At 40.3% G+C, this 7,187-nt stretch overlaps 1 non-coding gene across 1 annotated transcript; it reads right to left on the reverse strand.

The window, feature by feature from the left end:
* Positions 1–1,829: 1,829 nt before the first annotated feature.
* Positions 1,830–1,911, reverse strand: Trnas-aga. The gene has a single exon. It is a non-coding gene; the product is annotated as a tRNA-Ser (tRNA).
* Positions 1,912–7,187: the final 5,276 nt, after the last annotated feature.

The raw sequence follows: 7,187 nt of genomic DNA on the forward strand, positions 1-7,187 counted from the left end.
AATGATATTACTATTACTATCATTATTACTATTACTGTTATTACTACGATTGCTTTTACTACTACTATTATCATTACTACTACTACTTCTACTACTACTTCTACTACTACTACTACTACTACTACTACTACTACTACTACTACTACTACTACTACTACTGTTTCTGCTGCTATCATTATCACCACCACCACCACCATCATCACTTTTCCACGGGTGGGAGTGAGTTGTGGGTGAGGTGCGTCGTGAGTGGTGGGTGAGGTGTGTCGTCTCGCCGCGCCTGGTGTCTGGGTGCGGGGCTGAGGTGAGACAGGTGAGGCTCGGCCAGACAAGCATTACATCAATAAGCCACGTCTTGGCCTCCTTCCTGAATGAGTCTTAACGCCCACCGCCGCCTAGCCAGAGGCCACTCACCGCCCGCCGCCAGTGTCAGGGCGTCTAGTCAAGAGACGCTTGGCGGGGCTGTGTGGCGGGATGGTCGACCCGCCAGGTGCGTGGGAGAGGCAGGGGATCAGCCTCACCTGTAGTTTGTCAATTAGGATCAATTTTAGGCGGTATAGCGACCAGAGACGTCCCAGAGTCCTGCCAACTTTACCTTGCTGTCTTATCTTGATGTGAATCTTTATTTTCTCTAATTCCTTCGCCTTCCCTGCCTGCCGTCAATCCTGCCATGCTATCTGGCTAAAACCCTTTCACGAAAACACACACTAAACCAGAAATAATTATAGTTGTTCCTGTAGCCTTCAGCTAGATATCCTTTTAAGTACAAGAAAATAAGATATAAAAAAAGAGTATTCAGTCTTTCCATTACAAGTAGACGCTATCGTCCAGACGCCTTTCCTTTTCTTTTTTAATGAAGGCTATTTGAAAGTCCTCTCGGACCTCTTCAGACTCCGTTGACCTTATCTTTATTTTTAGACTGTGTTTCGATATTTCTCTTTTTAGTTATCTCTGGTTTTCATGGAATTATGCGTCATTTAAGTCACTTCTTTTGTACAGCCGTGGTCAGTACCACTCATTTCAGCGTTTCCCTCGAGATTAGATCGTGTGATCTACTGAGAATCTGTCAGTCGTCAGGTTTTGTAAGGAGTGTCAGTGGATCAGTGGACTTGTCTTGAATGCTCAGCCCAGTGGAAGTGAACGCAGCGCAGCAAGTTACTCAATCTTCAACCAGGAATGAAACACAGGCATAACAGATAAGACCAAGATGAATATTTTCTCTTCCACATATAGATTCATCTGGCATAGCTGAGGCAGTCCTTCCGTATCACAATTATACTTCAATGCAGCACAATAGAATGAAACACAATGCAACATGATACGCTAAAGATAATGTAATATAATACAATGAAATGCAGTGCAACATAGTATAATACAGCACATAACAACATGAAAATGTAAAGGAAGGAGCAAGAAGCCATCAGACCTACATGTGGCAGTCTTTGTAGATAACATACTTACCTATTTCCATCTACAGTCTTCATCCACATGAATATAATTTATCTCTTTTCAAAGTACCTAATGACTCTAACAACGTAATCACTGATTCATTCCATTCATCTACCATCTTATTTCAAAACGAGCTCTTGATTTTTTTTTTTTTTTTTAAGCTTGTTTTATCCTGATTGACCCTGAGAATTTGATCATATCCATTATATTACTTGAAGGACTCTATCAGGTTATCTTTTAATCTATGCCTCTTAAAGAAGTGTAAATTTCACACCTCCATTCTCCTATAGTAGAACTTACTCTTCAGCCTTTGTATCATTTTAGTCATTTTTCTTTATATTGAATTTATAGTAGATCTGAAAAAAAAAAGAACTGTCTCGTTGCGCAGTGAGTAGGATTCGAACCTACGCGGGAAGATCCCATCTGATTTCTAGTCAGACGCCTTAACCACTCGGCCATCACTGCTTGGGAAGGAGAAAATTATTACAAATTGAAATAGAGTTTTACAAAATACAATAGTTATTTTCTATTATTCTAAACATGCTGTGTAGTGTTCCACCCTGATCACCTCCTACCGCCGCTCTCACTGCTACTCCTTGGACTCTTCTTCGATACGCGCCCGCCCGCCTCTCAGCTGTCAGACAAACATCTCTCCAGGGAAGGATCGGATCTTAGACTAGAAGGACCTTTGTTCATTTATTAATGATGATAATAGTAATAATGATAATAATAATAATAATGATAATAATAATAATAATAATAATAATAATAATAATAATAATAATAATAATGATAATAATAATGATAATAATAATAATAATAATAATAATGATAATTATAATAATAATAATGACGATAATAATAATAATAATAATAATAATAATAATAATAATAATAATAATAATAATAATAATAATAATAATAATAATAATAATAATAATAATAATAATAATAATAATAATAATAATAATGATAATAATAATAATAATAATAATAATGATAATAATAATAATAATAATAATAATAATAATAATAATAATAATAATAATAATAATAACAATAGTAATAGTAATAATAATAATGATAATAGTAATAATAATAATAATATGATAATAATAATAATAATAATAATAATAATAATAAGAAGAAGAAGAAGAAGAAGAATAATAATAATAATAATAATAATAGTAATAATAAGAATAATAATAATAGCAATACTAACTTTATTTCGCCCAAGAGAACATACGAATACATACATTATATATACATACATGTATGTAAATGTACATACATACATATATACCTACATCCATACATAGATGTACATACTCACATGAAAAGGAAAAAGACAGACACGACACACACACACACACACACACACACACGGCCCGGTAGCTCAGTGGTTAGAGCGCTGGCTTCACAAGCCAGAGGACCGGGGTTCGATTCTCCGGCCGGGTGGAGATATTTGGGTGTGTCTCCTTTCACGTGTAGCCCCTGTTCACCTAGCAGTGAGTAGGTACGGGATGTAAATCGAGGAGTTGTGACCTTGTTGTCCCGGTGTGTGGTGTGTGCCTGGTCTCAGGCCTATCCGAAGATCGGAAATAATGAGCTCTGAGCTCGTTCCGTAGGGTAACGTCTGGCTGTCTCGTCAGAGACTGCAGCAGATCAAACAGTGAATTACACACACACACACAAGCAGACATTTGTACATTACTGAGACACAAACACTAAAAAGCATGTACAGATTTCCAGACGTATACATACAAACAAACATTTTCACACATATGTGCAATATACACATAGATACACAAAGGAAGTGCAACATACCAGCGTCTCTGTGTATCATGCAGGGCAGCTCATCATCCAGGTGAAATGACTTCACCTCCTGATGGCACACTCTCTTTCGCTTTTTTTTCAGTTCTGGTCATGGTACAGTTCGGAAATCGGGTAACGTGCTGTGCTCACTCCCGCTGTGGTTTGTGCATCCCTCAGCCTCTTTTCTGCTGACACTTTCCACGCAAAGCCTGATATTGATAGTGCATTAACAGAGCAGAGACTTGCGATTGAAAAAAATACCAAACACAATGAAAGGGAGAGTTTTGTTACTTTATTTTAGTACCTGGTTGTAACTGTTTTAGCGAACCTTTATCCTTCATTCACTCATTGCACAACCCTTGCTTTGTGCTTATTTGTGCCGCGAAAAAAAAAAGCTGTATTTTGTTCGTCCTTTATTCTTCACTTTGTGTGTGTGTGTGTGTGTGTGTGTGTGTGTGTGTGTGTGTGTGTGTGTGTGTGTGTGTGTGTGTGTGCGTGCATAGGAGGGGAAACGGTCAAGGCAACAAAAGTTTCAAGTGAAAAAAAAAAAGATGAGCCTCTCGGAAGTACTGGGTCCCAAGCAGGAACGAAACCAGTAGTCAAAAGTATTGGATAGTCTTGAGTTAGTTCAAGTCATAGAAAGATGGAAATACAGAAGAAGGCAGGAAGTTCCAGAGTTTACCAGAAATAGGGATGAATGACTGAGAGTACTGGTTAACTCTTTCATTAGAGGTGGACAGAATAGGAGTGAGAGAATGAAAAGAGTCTTGTGCAGCAAGGACGCGGGAGGAGGGGAGGCATGCAGTTAGCAAGATGAGAAGAACAGTTGGCATGAAAATAATGGTAGAAGATAACAAGAAATGTAAATTTGCGGCGATGGGAAAGAGGCTGAAGACAGTCAGAAGAGAGGAGTTAATAAAACGAACTTTTTATTCCATACTATCTAGAAAAAAACAGTATGGGTGGAATTCTTCCGTGCATAGGAAAGCAAACTCCTAACATGGACATGCAGATAAAGGCGCACTGTATATAGTTAGCAGCTACGGGTGTGTGAAAGCTGACGGAGACGCCTTATACGATCCTTGCCTTCTACTTACTTGTATCACGAGGAAAACAAGTGTTAAGTATGAACATCCCCAGCTGAACATCTTCCACTGCTCTGCTATTTAGCTCACACTTGTGCTGCTGCTTATTTCTATCATGAGTGAAGAATAATTACAAGACTTTTAATAAGAGGAGGTGAAGCGAAGCACGTGTTAGGCGTGAGAAGACTCATTGTGGTCTGATCTAAAGAATTACTCGATGTTTTGTGGTGTCTGTCACGAGGGAAACAATAATTGTCTGGCAAAACACGAAATTCCTGTGATGTGCAAGACGCAAGCAGGAGGTGAGTAAGGTAAAGGAGTCTGTGTTGCTCATGCTTCATCTCAGCATTGAGTAATATCGCCTTGACGCAACACTTGGCGCTACACGTAAGTCCATTGCCACATGTGGTAGTGACTTCAAGGAAAGGAATAGTAATACACGCCGTCAAGGTCACCCACTTTTACAAGACTCAGCGCCGTGACTCAAAAGATTGCATCATTTCATATATACAGAAAAAAATAAAATATATGAAAATGAATGAAGTTCTGAGAAAAATGTCAGACGATTTATTTGATTTGGTCGCTTATCATCTGCTTTCCATTGTGCCTTTTATGGGAGCAATATTATTCCTTCATGTTTTATGCCCTTGACGGTCATTCCCTCATGCATAAGAAAGGTAAATCGATAAGTGACAAGATAAAATCAAATAAAACAGGACAAATAACAAAAATTATCTAGATATGAATAAAAAAAAATTACATACTCTCAAATGAGTTTTCAAGGAAGAATTGCAATAATTTATAGTAACACCTACCCAGTGTTACGTGCTGGCAGGAAAACAACACAAGAGTAGACTGCACACATACCATCAAGACACCCACCTCCCTTACCTTCCCACACACACACACACACACACACACACACACACACACACACACACACACACAAGTGACCACGATAAGAGTAACAACAGATCATACCGGCCACCACGCAGGGCAGGAAACACGGACACTCTTTCATCCGTCTCCACTTTTAGCAAGGCACGTGTCTCCTCGCACTGACGCAAACTGAGTCACCGCGCGCCCCCTTCCAGTCACACACCTTCCGCTGATGCGCCGCGACAAGGGTGTGACTCAGCTTGTTTATTTAGTGCACCTTCATTCCCTGTGCACCAGCCAGCGGGAGGCGGGTCACGGAATACGAAAAGTGGAAGAGGAACAGCCTTGAGATTAAGTAGGACAATGACAGTGGGTCTCTCTCTCTCTCTCTCTCTCTCTCTCTCTCTCTCTCTCTCTCTCTCTCTCTCTCTCTCTCTCTCTCTCTCTCTCTCTCTCTCTCTCTCTCTCTCTCTCTCTCTCTCTCTCTCTCTCTCTCTCAGGCCCGCCCACCCTCACGCACACCCACGGAGGCGGAGAGTGGAGGAAGTGGTAGCGGCGAGGGGGAAGTGTGAGGGAGGTCAACTCTCCACTCTATCACTGAAACACACCTCACTCTTATCTTCCCCCACACCTCACCATGTAGCACACACACACACACACACACACACACACACACACACACACACACACACACACACACACACACACACACACACACACACACACACAGCTACACAGACACGCCCTCTCGCCGCCGCCAAGCCAAACACTCGCGACACCTTAACGTTGATGAATAATTAATAAATCTAATAATAGTTTAATTTTGTTTGATGCATCACTACGCCACCTGTTCGGGCGGCTTGACGTCAACCTCTTTCCTCCCTTTTCCTCCCATTCCTCCCTGTATCCCTCCCTCCCTCGCTCCCTTCCCTCCCTCCCTCCAGCGACCGCCTTGGCATTTTCCCCGATGATAATTAGGTTTTAATTAGGAAAAATGTGACACCAGCCGAGTGTAGTTAAGTTTTACGCGTGCTGATCTGTGTTCGGTGGCATTTTTAGGGTTTTCTCCTCTTCTCCTGCCGCCGCGACGCCTCTTAGCGGCCTCCTTCAGGTTTTTTTGGAAGTGTTTATAAATATTTTTCTTTCAAGGTTCAGTGGAAGGGAGGGAGGGAGGGAGGGAGGCGTGAGCGAAACCCGACACGGCATGAGACGGAAAGGAAGGCAGGAAGGGTGGGATGGATGGATGGAGGGAGGGAGGGAGAGAGGGAGGGAGAGTTGGGAGTGGGAGACGGAGAGGGAAGGAAGAAAGTGTGTAAATCATACGTCCAGTTGAAATTTATGGCAAGAAACAACTGTGAAAATAATATTCTTCCGGCGTGAAAACTTTAGATGAAAACAATGTCAACAACAACAAGAAAAATAAACGAGAATTTTTACTACCCCCAACCTCCACCATAACTGCTGCTGCTGCTGCTGCTCCTGCTGCTACTTTTATACTAATGCTAATGATATACTACTGCTATTACTACTAATGATAATAATGATGATAATAATAAGAAAAAGAAGAATGACACTAACTCTTTTCTTCTTCTTATTATTATTATTATTATTATTGCTATTATTATTATTATTATTGTTATTATTATTATTATTATTATTATTATTATTATTATTATTATCATTCGGGTTTTTATCGCGCAATTAATGATAATATTGATGGCGATGTTAATGAAGATGATGATGATCCTGGTGATAATGAAGATAACGATAACGATGACGATGATGATGATAGTAACAGTAACAACAACAACAACAACAACATCAACAACAACAACAACAACAAAAACAACAACAACGATAACAATAAAGCATCATCTCCCCACACATCAACACCTGCCCTATCATCACCAAAGAGAGAGAGGGAGAGAGGGAGAAGAAGGAAGAGGGAAGGAAGGAGAGAGG

The sequence above is a fragment of the Portunus trituberculatus genome, chromosome 41 (assembly GCF_017591435.1).
Source record: "Portunus trituberculatus isolate SZX2019 chromosome 41, ASM1759143v1, whole genome shotgun sequence".
NCBI classification, from domain to species: domain Eukaryota; kingdom Metazoa; phylum Arthropoda; class Malacostraca; order Decapoda; family Portunidae; genus Portunus; species Portunus trituberculatus.